This window comes from Canis aureus, chromosome 21 (genome assembly GCF_053574225.1).
Source record: "Canis aureus isolate CA01 chromosome 21, VMU_Caureus_v.1.0, whole genome shotgun sequence".
Lineage (NCBI taxonomy): Eukaryota > Metazoa > Chordata > Mammalia > Carnivora > Canidae > Canis > Canis aureus.
In genome coordinates, this window is record NC_135631.1 from 38,677,478 (window position 1) to 38,690,914 (window position 13,437).

The following is a 13,437-nucleotide window of genomic DNA, read 5'->3' on the forward strand; positions in this document are numbered from 1 at the left end:
CCTAGAGCAATGGCACAGGGTGGGATGTGGGGGTTCTCTTTGGGTCATGAAAGTGTTCTAAAATTGATTGTGGTAATGGCTGTACAAGTCTGTGAACATACTAAATGCCATTGAATTATATACTTTAAATGGGTAAATTATACAGTATGTGAATGTTATGTCAATAAAGCTATAAAAAAAAAGATAAAAGGGATGTGTGTGTGTGTGTGTGTGTTTCATTTAATTTTATCTTTTTGTACTTCTCTGGCCAGCTAGACATTCCCATGTCTAATTTCAGACTCTCTTTGCCCTTTGATTCTGCTTGAAGTCCAGCCAATAGCTAATGTAGCAGGGTGGAAATTTAACTCACACTACAACTCAGACACAAAGAGAAAATGTAAGTTCTTTATTTAGGCTGTAACCAGTCTGGTTTTTCTCCTGCAGCCCCAACTGATGAATAGTAGTGAAGACGAACAGCATGTTTAGTCCCCAGTCTCTGGGAGGCCACTATGATGGAAGGAATGGGTGGGACTGATTTACCTGCAACAACCACACACTTCTTGTTGCAACTAGAACTACTCAAGTGACCAATGGACAGGAAAGTATGATGTGCTAAATATATGATTCTGAATTCTTGATTTTTAACTCTGTGCCTTGCTTTGGCCTTTGTTTTCTATGAGATTCAAGACTTGCTTTGAACTCCTGAGTGTATGTGTGCTGCATAACTCATGATGGCTCTCCTGACATCTGACTACCAGTTCTGTCTTACGCATTGGTTTCCAGGTAATGAATATGTCTCTGGGTTTGCTTTTTTCCTGTAACCGGCCGCAAATGTTCATTGTTTCAGTCTCCTGGTCATGGCTTCTAATCTCATCTCTATGATCAGTAGCTGGCTCAGGTGATAAAATGATTGTTTTGTGGTTTCCTGAAGCATTAGAGCTTAATAGACTATATATATATACTTGTTCCCTTCTAAGGAAGGTACATTTGAAGGCACTCTAAAATATTTTAAATAAAATTTAACATGTGCTTATAATTTTGTATTGATGATGCTCTGAGTACTTACTTTACTTTTTAAAGCTGTGTTTTCTGTTTTTTTGTTTGTTTGTTATTTTTGGAAAGTGGACTGCCTGACTACTGGTGCTTTGAATGGAGGGAGGTACAAAATAGTATTATATTAGTTGGCGGGGAGGAAGATGAACTGTGATGTATATTGGCACTTCAAATTGTTTAATCTTGGCCAAACCAGGTCAGTAACATGACAATTCAGAAAGGAATTCAAAGAGTACTTACTGGCTCCTTTGAGCAATTGATTCTGAAAAGTTGTGACTTCCTTAGACACCAAAAATATTTCAAAATTGATGTACAATCAGGACTGAATAGGACCTTAGCAGTGATATGTGTCCTACAGTCTGAGTGCCAATCCCGGGAGGTCTTTTTTTGTTTTTTGTCGGTTTTTTAAATAAATAATACATTATTTGGGGGGCAAAACCCCCAAATTTAAGAACATTAAACATTATGTGAATGCCTTTTGAGTTTACAAAGAGACAAAATTGATTAAACTATTTGATTACTAAATGAATAGGGATTTGAGTATATATTTTATAGGATTTTTTATTCAATTGAAGGTATCTATGTGTACATATATAAATTAAAGTTCAGGGGGAATATATGTGAATAAATATAAATAAATATGTACATATAAGTAAATCATAAATATATGTATATATTCTTTCTTAGGTATGCTGTGCTAAGATTCTGCTGGATATAATTTTCATATTATCCTCTAAATGAAAATATTTGTTAATTCGTAAATTATACCTATAAATTCACTAAGAAGTGAAAAGTTGATAATGACCATTTCAAACAAGTGTATTCTTTTGGGTAGTTATTTGCTTACTCAGATACTCAAAAGTTCTTATGAGATATTAAAAATGCCTGAGACATTTGTAAGGACCTTAAAGCAGCTATAGAAGAAATACTAAAAAAGCATGAAGTGAAATTACATAGATTGCTAGGCCTGAATAAATGCAAGGATGGTAGACAAAGAAACGTCAAGAAGGAGAAGGAAACGGGTACCCGGGGGGCTCAGTCCATTGAGCATCTGCCTTCAGCTCGGGTCATGGGCCCAGAGTCCTGGGGTTGAGCCCGCGTCGGGGTCCCTGCTTCTCCCTCTCATTCTGCCCCTCCCCTCGCTTGTGCTTTCTCTCTCTCAAATGAATAAATAAAATCTTTTTTTTTTTTTAAAGGAGAGATGGAAGTGGAAATGAGAAGAGTGAAGTATCGAAGGACTAGACTATCTAACTGGGGCTCCTGGGTGGCTCAGTCGGTTAAACATCTGCCCTCAGCTCGGGTCATGATCTCAGAGTCCTGGGATCCAGCCATTTTTTGGGCTCCCTCCCTTGCTGGGCAGGGAACCAGCTTCTCCCTCTCCCTCTGCTGCTCCCCCTGCTTGTGCGCATGCACGCACTCCCTCTTTCTCTCTGTCAAATAAATAAATTAAAAAAAAATTTTTAAAAGGACTAATTGGGGATCCCTGGGTGGCTCAGCAGTTTAGGACCTGCCTTTGGCCCAGGGCGTGATCCTGGAGTCCCAGGATCAAGTCCCACATCGGGCTCCCTGCATGGAGCCTGCTTCTCCCTCTGCCTGTGTCTCTGCCTCTCTCTCTCTGGGTCTCTCATGAATAAATAAATAAAATCTTTACAAAAAATAAAAATTAAAAAAGGACTAATTTAACAGAAGCCCTGGGTGGGACACTGATGATCACTGTGGAAGAATGGAATGTGTTTGCACAATTTAAACACTGTGCTGCAATGAATGTGTGTATTCTCACCCAGCTCCTAGCTCGTCTTCTAATTATATTGGTTGGGCTGCAGGATAGACTTGTCTCAAGCGGGCCCAACATAATGAGTTAAACAAGGAAAATCCAGAGTCAACAAGGTGGCTTCCAAGTGCCTGGGACTGAGGCTCCTAATTCGTGGCTTTGCCATTCCTGAAGATGTTACCTTTATCATTCACACTGCAGAAAATGTCTCACCAGCATCCCGATCGGGCCCACATTTTAGCCAGTGAGAAAAGGAAAGGCAGAAGCAGATGGCCTTATGAAGCCTGACATGGTGTTAATCAGAAAGGGAAATAAAGGAGAAAGAAACCTGACCATGTGTCCAGTGTGATCTAAGAACAGCTTGATTTGGAAATTTAGCCCTTTGGGCAACCCTTTGGGTATGCCTTTCTAGGAAAAAATGGTTAATCTCTGGGGTCCCCCCACCCATCCTGTTTCTCACCTTAGAGAGATGCCCTGTTATAATGGGAAGAGGATGTGGTTTATGTGTCCCTGATGTGGGGTGAATTGGAAAGGTTTGGCTGCGCACCAGGTTTCAGCAAGGGTCAGCCACAGAGATGATCTCTTTCTAGGGCGCTACATGAAAATCAAGGACAAACTCCTACGTCATTGGTATTACTTTCATTTATTCAACACTGGTTCTCCAAGTGCGGCCTCTGGACCAGCAGCATCAGTATCACCTAGGAACTTGTGAAAAATGCAAATTCTCCAGCCCCACCACAGACCCACTGAATCAGAAACTCTGGGAGTGGAGCCCCACGACCATCTTTTAACAAGTCTTCTAGGTGATCTGAGGAACGTTAAAGTTGGAGAATCATGGATTTAATGCAATTCACTGAAAGGAGGAGTAGGAATACATGTTTGACTGCTTCTCTTTTTTCTCTTGGTCTCTTTCTCTCTCCTTTCCACAATTCTCTGGGACTAAGAAAGAGTAAGCTCTCCTTTACTTCCCCTAATGTGATATCCTACTTCTGTATAGCACCCACTTTCATATCAACCTCACTTAACAAAACAGGCAACTAATAAACCAAACTAACAAAGCCGTGAGAATGGGCCTTCGGGCTTAGTTGGGGAGAGGGGAGGAAATAGGTATTTGGAAAATAGTCTGGATTTCTGCATGATCCTACTTTGAATGCCAGAAACTATTTTGCCTTTGCATTCCTTCTTTAAGGTTTACACGTTTCCAGCCCCTTTTCCTTTTTTTTTTTTCCCCAGCCCCCTTTCCTGATGGATACCATGAACTCACTATGCTGACGACCCTGTTCTCAGGGCAGAAAGGGAAGAGCACACTTTCCCAAGTATTATATTACCCAGTTGCATCTATTTGTTTTTGCTAGAAGTCTACACTGAAATTTGATGAGAATGTTGTTGAAGAGGACTGACTGCCTACTCCTACGATGCTCCACAGAAAGAAATAGTACTGGGCAACAAAACCAGAGAGAAATAGTCAAGAATAGCGAATGTCTAATTCCAGCTCTGCTTCTATCCCAGCATCCTCAGGGAAGTGCATAGTTTCCCTTGATTATAAAATAGAGATAAATTCTAAATGCAACATTACATAAAAAGGCATTTATTTTTGCTTCCTCCTCTGCATGGAGACAGTAATTTGTCTTCATCTTAATGTGAGTTAGAATTTATAATGCCCGAATAAAAAAGATTTCAATTTTCATTCATTTAGCAATAGTGTGTTTCCTTGGGAGGGAGTTGCCGAGTAAACAAAAAATGTGTGGGATGTTAGGCTTTTATAATCATTTAAAAGAAATGACTCTAAACATGCTACATTAATATGTGTAAATTGGAAGTTGTCATTTTTGTGAATGGAGAATTTATGTGGAAAGAGGCATGATTATTTCCTTCACTTAATCTATCCTCCACATGTCTGACCTTCTGAATAATCATTTTAAAAATATAAATTGCATCATTCCCCTCTTGTGGGGCTTCCGAGTGCATTTAGAGTAACCTTCAGTTGCTGCTGAGGCTCTACAGGATCTGCCCCTGCATTCTTCCTCGGCGTCCTCTCAAGGCTTTTTGCTCTTGCTCATCTTGGCTTTCTCTCCATTTCTTAAAGGAACCAAATTCTTTCATAACCCAGAGCTTCGGGATGTGTCCTTTGCCAGGAATGTCCTTTCCCTGACCTTTCATACAGTTAATTCCCATGTGTTCCTAATTGCTCAGTGAAAGGTCTCTTCCTCAGGAAAGCCTCCAGTGGCTTTAGAAGCCCACTGACCCTTCCCTTTCATATCTGCTACCAGTTTGGAGTTTTGTATTAATTTGGTGCTTCTTATTTTATTGTCTAAATTAGAGAATAAACCCTGTCACAGCAGAGACCATGTCCATTTTGTTTCCCTCCCCCTAACCAGTGCCTAGCATGGTGCCTGGCGCATAGTAGGTGCTCAATAAACATTGCACGGTTGGATTACCAAAGGGCTTTTTTTTTTTTTTAAGATTTTATTTGTTTATTCATGAGAGACACAGAGAGAGAGAGAGAGGCAGAGACACAGGCCAAGGGAGAAGCAGGCTCCACATAGGGAGCCCACATGGGACTCGATCCCGGGTCTCCAGGATCAGGCCCAGGGCTGCAGGTGGCACTAAGCCATTGAGTCACCCGGGCTGCCCAATTACCAAAGGTCTTATCCGACCGCACAACAGCCACTGTGGTTTGAAATGTCCACGATCCATTATCCTGAAATGTTGACACCATTACAGCATATTGAATCTCACTGTTCACAAATGAAATTGACCCCCAGGATCTGCTAACTGGTTATTTGCCAGGTCAGATGTCTCTGTAGAAAAGCCGGCAGTGTTGATCCAGGGCTACACCCGCGGAGAGTAACGCTTAGAGATTTTCTACCAGCTTATCTCCATCCCGTTATTGGTGTCGTGAGACTTCGGTTTCCAAATTAGGGTTCCTAGTTTTCAGTCTCCACTCAATTTTTGAGGTCTTTGTTTTTGTGAAATCAAGATAGAAGTGGTGTGTTTAAAAAGATGGGTTTTTTAGTTTTTCTCTCAGGGTCTCTCTCAGTATTGGAATATTTGCATGAGGAGAGAGAAGCATTGCTGTGAAATTGCTCTCAGCAGAAGAGGTAGCCTTAAGGAGCTGGAAAGAGGGGGGCCTGGGGGCTTGGCGGCTGAGGGCTTCCTGCAGCCCAGGGCGTGACCCCGGATCCTGGGATCAAGTCCCGTGTTGGGCTCCCTGCATGGAGCCTGCTTCTCCCTCTGCCTGGGTCTCTGCTTCTCTCTCTGTGTGTCTCATAGATAAATAAATACAATCTTTAAGGATTTTAAAAGAAAAGGAAAGCTGGGGAAAAGAGCATCCTCCCGAAGGAGTTTGGGAGGAGATCTGCAAGCACACCGTGTCTGGGTGTCCGCAGACTGGGGGTGCAGTGAGGTGGGGGGGGGCGGCGACCCTGAAGTCAGCTCCTGGTGCTCTGCTGGTCATCGTGGCAGCTGCCAGGCTCTGACCGCCGTGGCAGGGCTGGCTCTCAGAGACCTGCTCGGTGGCACCTAAGTGTCACCCACCGGTGGGCATGTATGACTTACAGGGCCCAATATTAGTCAGGCATCAGCTCTCTCCTTAAGGTCAGTTCAAATCAAATTCAGATTTGCTTTCAAGTCCCTCCCAGACCTATAAAAGCACATTAGGCTCAGAGAGGCCTAAGTGGTGAAAAATTTCCCCACCAGAACAGGAGTTTCCACAACAGCCTTGACAGGTGTTCCTGCAGCCTGTGTTTGAGTACGCACCTCCTCCACACTCAGCCTGCTTCCTATTTGGACAGGTCTCGTTGTTACATATTTAACTTCCTTACGCTGTAATGAAATATGCCTGCCTGGACTTTCACCTCATTTGTCTTTGTTCTGCCCTCTGGAGCTATGCAGAATTTGTCTAATCCTTCTTCAACATGACAGCTCTCCAGGTATTTGAACACAGCCGTCAGACCCTCTCCCCTAAATTCTCTTTGCCAGGTGAAATAGCCTCAGCTCTTCCGATTGTACCTCTTCTAAATAGCTACCAACGTGGAGAGTGTATGAGCAACTGCCCTATGCAGACCTAGCTTCTGTTGATTTGTGTATTCAATTACTTATTCCTTTTGCATTTATTCCCACTGGTAAGTAGAGTAAGTACGATCAATCCTAACAAGTAGAAGCACTTGGTTCAGTGAGTGCAGATACCGAGGGGTTTGGCCAAGGCAGGGAAGTCAGCTAAGGCCCTCTTAGGAGGTCACTGTCCAACTGAACTGATGGGTGGGCAGTAGTTAACAAGGTGAAGAGGAGAGGAATTGCTCTCTCCATAGAAGGAGCAGTATGTACAAAGGCCCTGTAATGGGTAGGGCACGTGATGGAGGTTTGATCTTTAATTTCCATATATATGCAGAGATGGACTGTAATACCTTCTCCCTTATTAGACAAATTATTTCAAAATTATTTCAAAAAAAAAAAAAAGAAAGAACGGGGGCGCCTGAGTGGCTCAGTTGGTTAAGCATCCAACTCTTGATTGGGCTCAGGTCATGAACTCAGGGTCATGAGATCAAGCCCCAGACTCTGTGCTGAGTGAAACCTGCATAAAATTCTCTCTCTACCTTCTATCACTACTACCCCCACTTGTGCGCATACACCCGTGCTTTCTCTCTCTCTAAAAAAAAAAATTCAAGGACTATTGAAATGGATATGAATATGCTTTAAAGTGGTAACGTCCTATGGTATTATTCATAATAAAATAATCCACTAATCCAATCAGGTCTGTTCCATCACTAGACATCTGTCCTTTTGCTTCTGCTCATCCCTTCCTAGAAAGGCCTCCTCCTTTTCTGCTTATCCAATCCCTGCAATACTTAATGCCCGTCTTATTCCTCTGGGAAACCTCTCTGAGCCCTCAGGCCCAGGTCTCTTTCCACCATGTAACGGCTAAGTGCAGGGTCCTGGGTTTGAGTCCAGGTTCCATTTCTGACCACCTTATGGCATTAGACAAATTATTTAATTTCTCTGACATTTATGTATTTTCTTTTAAAGATTTTATTTATTTACTTGAGACAGAGAGAGAGAAGGAGAAAGAGATCACAAATGGGGGGAAGCCCAGAAGGGGAAGCAGTCTCCCCACTGAGTATGGAGCCCAGGACCCTGGGGTCATGACCTGAGGTAAAGGCAGATGCTTAACCGACTGAGCCACTCAGGCACCCCAATTTCTCTGACATTTAATTTCCTTGTCTGTGCAAGAGGTAATAGCAGTAACTACTTCATTCAAATTTTTATGATGGTTAAGTAAGATATTTACGTATCTTTATGTCTATAAATCTCTACCTATATGTCTCTGTCTTTGTGTTTCTCCATCAGTTTGACAGAGCACTTCCTAATGGTTCTTACTCCCTGTCCTGTATCTCCTACCTGGTTCAGTAGTTCTAATGGTGGCTCCAAGGATAGAGGCTTAGGGAAGAAGCCATATGCTCTGCTGCTGAATATTTGAAGCCTCTGGTCTCCTGGCAATCGCTAACCCACATCTGGGGGAAGTGCCCTTGGTAAGCCCACATGTACATGCGCACAGGACCTCTGAGCCACCCACTGGCCAAACCAGGAAACTTACAGCTCCTCAGGCTCAGTGTCACCATGCTTGACCCAACCACCCCAGCGAAACTGCATGAGGCACGTTATATGCTTTAAGTGGCAAGTAAAAACATGTTTCAGAATGTCATGTTGAAAGGCTTTTCTGAATTAATAATTCTTTTGCAGAATCCTATTTCATAAATACAGCTTGACAATGTTTAATAACCAGAAAAACAAACTGTTTAATTCTTAAATAAACAGGTTTTTAAAGTACTTACATTCAAATGAGGTTTACTAGGTGAAATTCTAGTATTATCTTCGAAAAGATTGCAACCTGTGTACCAAGACTGCAATTGAGGGTGTTGTAGTGACAAGATATTGAATTTCCTTCTTGAAAAAGACCTGGAAATGTGTTAAATTGATTAAGTCAATTGATTTAAGATTCTTTATGTTTACCTACTGCAGACAATAGTGGTTCAATATTGCAAGCAGTTTTCCTCTCTGTAAAAGTAAAAGAATCTGCATAATAGAAACTAAATCAATGTTGTGCTTGCACTTTAAAATATAACCCCTTACCAACACCACTCTGCATTTATTTCATACTCAGATACTTCTCATGCTCTTCCACTAGGCCAGGGACTATAGAAGACATTGTGTGTGTCTAATTCTGCAATCAATAAAGCTAATTTAAACTATCCTTTAACAGGTGAGGTAAAAGATTAGCATTTAGGTCTGGGATTAACAAGTAAAAATAGGTCATTCTGTGATATCTTCAGGGACACAGCACAGTTCAGGGTTTAAGGCTCAAAGAAAATCTGTTTTGAAAAGGACAAAGTCAAATACTTACTTCAATGCGGACAGACCTGTATCACATTAATGATGAACCTTTAACTTCAGTTCTGGAAGCGTCATCTCTCTATTAGGATATAACACATCTTTCCCCCACCAACCTCAGTTCATTCAGCTGAATTTTTCTGCCCTTCCCTTGGTTTTCTAAGTGAAGCCTTCAGTCACATTTACCTTGATTACTGCTTTGACAGATACTAAAACCAAGATCAATGTGCCTATTTTTCTGCTGCAACTATTTTGCATGATAAGTATTCAGATAGTACGCAAAATCTCACTGAAGCACTCAATTCAAAACCTGAAAATGTGGGTACAAAAACATCACTACCATGATTCTGTAGAGTTGAAAATTGGCCATTTTGCTTTCTTATGAAATTGGTCAAAACGAAAATGTACATTTTGTTCTCTTCATTTGCTTTTCCCTATCCTCTTTAATTCAGTTTTATTTCCTTTGTTCTGTGTACTTTCCCTCACCCCCATGCTGATTTTCTTTCTGCAAATCCCTTCAGTGATGGATACTGACATCAGTGTCCACAGTTTTAACATTTTTATTAAATCTAACACCGTTCATAAAAAGCCAGGCACACTCTAGGGAATTAGGAGCTCACTAAATGTTCAATAACCTCGTTTTATGGCCAAATTCCTCTTTTCCTGTTGCTCTAACATTTATTTTATTCAATTGTTATTATCTTTTGATCAAACAGCATGATAAGAAATGTAATTGAAGTTCCATTTTTTCTTTCACCGTCCAGCATTTTGTTTTGATAAATTTCAAACAGGCAGAAAGGTTGAAATAATTATATAGAGAATATCTGTACGCCCACATGTGCATATTCTATGAACATTTTATTACATTTGCTTTATCACCCAAGTGTGCATTTATCCATTCTTCAATACATCTGTCAACCCATCATAATTTTTTGATGCAAAAAGTTAGAGTTATCAGTATACTTCATCTCTGAAGTTTCAGCATACCTATGTAGCGGTAACTAGAGTTCTATATTGGTTTACAATTCCTTTTTTTCCTTTCAAGTGGTGTGTATGTGTAATGACCTGTACAAATATTTAACTTACCGTTTGCTAAGTTTGGGCAAATATAGACACCTGTGTAACCTCAACCCCTATCAAGACAGAAAACCTTACTATCACTGTAGAACATTTCCTCGTGCTTCTTTCCAGTAAATCCTCACCCCCCCTTTGCCCTGACCCCAGGCAACCCATGCTCTAATTTTTACCACCACAGATTAGTTTTGCCTGTTTTAGAACTTCATATGGATGGAATTTTAAAGTAAATGCCATTATGGGCAAAACTTTTTTCATTCAGCATAATGTTGAGATCCATCCACGTTGTGTGCAGCAGTAATTAGTTCCTTTTTACTGCTGAGTGGCATTTTGTTATATGACTGTCCTACCTTTGGTCTGTCCATTTTTCTATTGATGAAATCTGAGTGTTTTTCACATTTGGACCATGATGAATAAAGAAGCAGCCATGAGCATTTTTGTAGAAGTATTCTTGTGAACATTGTTTTCCTTTCCCTTGGGTTACTATTTAGGAATGTAATTGCTGGGTCCTAGGGTAGGTGTATACTTAATATAAGCAGGGATGCCTGGGTGGTCCAATTGGTTAAGCATTGGACTGTTGGTTTCGGCTCAGGTCATGATCTCAGGGTTGTGAGAGTCAGCCCTGTGTCAGGCTCTGTGCTCACCAGGGAGTCTGCTTGAGATTCTTTCTCTCCCTCTCCCTCTGCCCCTCCCTCCACTTGTGCTTGCTCTCTCTCTCTCAAATAAATAAATAAAATCTTTAAAAAATATTATAAGCAACTACGAGGCTGATTTCTAAAATTGTGCCATGTCACATTTCTATCAGCAATGTATGGGATGTGGTTGCTCCACATTCCTGCCAACATTTAGGGTTGTCAGTCTTTTGAATTTTAGCTATTTTGGTGGGTACATATGGTATATCACTGTGTATTGTGGTATTCCTTGGCATTTCCTAATGACTAATGACGTTCAGTACTTTTCATATGCATCTTGGCCGTTTTTAGGCCCATTTTTTGTGAAATGTCTGTTTAAATCTTTGTCTATTTCATTTGGTGGTTTATGTTTTTGCTTTTGTATATATCCTGGATGCCAGTCTTTTGTCAGATATATGTTTGTGAACCCATTTCTTTTTTATTTCATCCGTCTTGGTCTCTATTCTGTAACGTAATTGATCCTGGGTTGAATATTGTCTCCATAGCCTGTCCAGACTCTTATAAGATTGTAAAATAAATTCCTGCTATATTTTTCTTTAATGCTATAGGAAGGCAATTGTGGAGTCCTGAAAACTGTTGAATGTCAGTAACTAATTTTTCTATTTTTTGAAGTTTTTTCTGTAGTATCAGTGGTTTTTTTCAGGATGGAATTAGCACTTAGCTTACGTTTCAAAACAGTTTCAGGGGTTTGTGGTTGGCTCAGTCGGTTAGAGCACATGACTCTTAATTGCAGGGTCGTGAGTTTGAGCCCCATGTTGGGGGTAGAGATTATTTTTTAAAATAAAAATAAAAATAAATAGTTTCACCTAGGGATCTATTTATAAGGTGATACAAAGTGAAACAAATCTAAGAATAATTATAAATCTAAGAAAACCAGGCATCACTGGAAAAGGTTAGAAAGCCAAGAAATAAATCCACTCATATATCATCAATTAATCTACGACAAAGGAGGCAAGAATATAAAATGGGAAAAAGAATATTCAATAAATGGTGCTAGGAAAATCGGACAGCTACATGCAAAAGAGTGAAACTAGACCACTTCCTTACACTATACACAAAAATAAACTCAAAATGGATTAATGGCCTAAATATGAGACCTGAAGCTATTAAACTTCTAAAAGAAAGAACAGACACATCATCCTTAGAAACATATTTATGGAATCTCTCCTCAGGCAAGAGAAACAAAAGCAAAAATAACCCATTGGGACTACACCAAAATAAAAGGTTTTTGCACAACAAAAGAAACCATGAACAAAACAAAAAGGCAACCTAGTGGATGAGAGGAGTTATTTGCAATAATATATCTGATTAGAGGTTAATATCTAAAATATATAAAAAACCTATACAACTCAACACCAATCCCCCCAAAAAAACCAAAAACCAAAAAACCAACCAGTCTAGTGAAAAAATGGGCAGAGGACCTGAATAGGCCTTTTATTAAAAAGACAAATGACCAACAGACACAGGAAAAGTTGCTTAGCATCACTAAATTACCAGGGAAACACAAATCAAAACAACAATGAGATACCACCTCACACTTGTCAGAATGGCTAGTATCAAAAAGACAAGAAATAACAGGTGCTGGTGGGTATGTAGAGAAAAAGAAATCCTCATGCACTGCTTGTAAGAATGTAAATTGATGGAACCACTGTGGAAAAAGGTATGGAGTTTCCTCAAAAAATTAAAAATAGAAATACTGTATGATCCAGTAATTCTACTACTGGGTACTTCCTTAAAAAAAAAAAAACAAAACCACTACATTGAAAAGATATATGCACCTCTATGTTTATTGCAGCTTATTTGCAATAGCCAAGATATGGAAGCAACCCAAGTGCCTATCGATAAATGAAAGGATAAAGAAGTGGTGCATATATTTACAATGGAATATTATTATGCCATAAAAAAGAATGAGATCTTGCCGTGTGCGACAACATGGATGGACCCAGAGGGTATTATGCTAAGTGAAATAAATCAGAGAGAGACAAATATCATGTGATTTCACTTATATGTGGAATCTAAAAAGCCAAAATGAGTGAACAAACAAAGAAACAGACAGACCCTTGAATACAGAGAACAAGGTTGCCAGAGGGAACATGGGTGGGGGATGAGGGGAATAGATAAAGGGGAGTAAAAGGTGAAAACTTCCAGCTATAAAATAAATAAGTTACAAAGATGAAAAATACAGCATAGGGAATATAGCTAATAATACTGTAATAAAAAAAATACTGTAATAATGTATGGTGACAGATGTGACTACTCTTATCATGGTAAGCACAGAGTAATGTATAGAACCGTCTAATCAATATGCTGTACACCAGAAACTAATATAACATTGTGTGTCAATTATACTTCAATAATAAAGAAAACTAAAAAAAATAATAATAAAGAAAACTAAGCAATATTTTACTGTCACTTTATTCATAGTTATTAGGGGGAAAAGTAGCTAGTGCTGTCGGTGATTTGATGATGATAATAAAGTTG

General features: G+C 39.9%; 1 long non-coding RNA gene across 1 annotated transcript; it reads left to right on the forward strand.

The window, feature by feature from the left end:
- Positions 1 to 276: 276 nt before the first annotated feature.
- Positions 277 to 2,501, forward strand: LOC144293471 (uncharacterized). Its single transcript, XR_013360697.1, has 3 exons — positions 277 to 376; positions 660 to 762; positions 2,229 to 2,501. It is a non-coding gene; the product is annotated as an uncharacterized LOC144293471 (long non-coding RNA).
- The last annotated feature ends 10,936 nt before the right edge of the window (positions 2,502 to 13,437 follow it).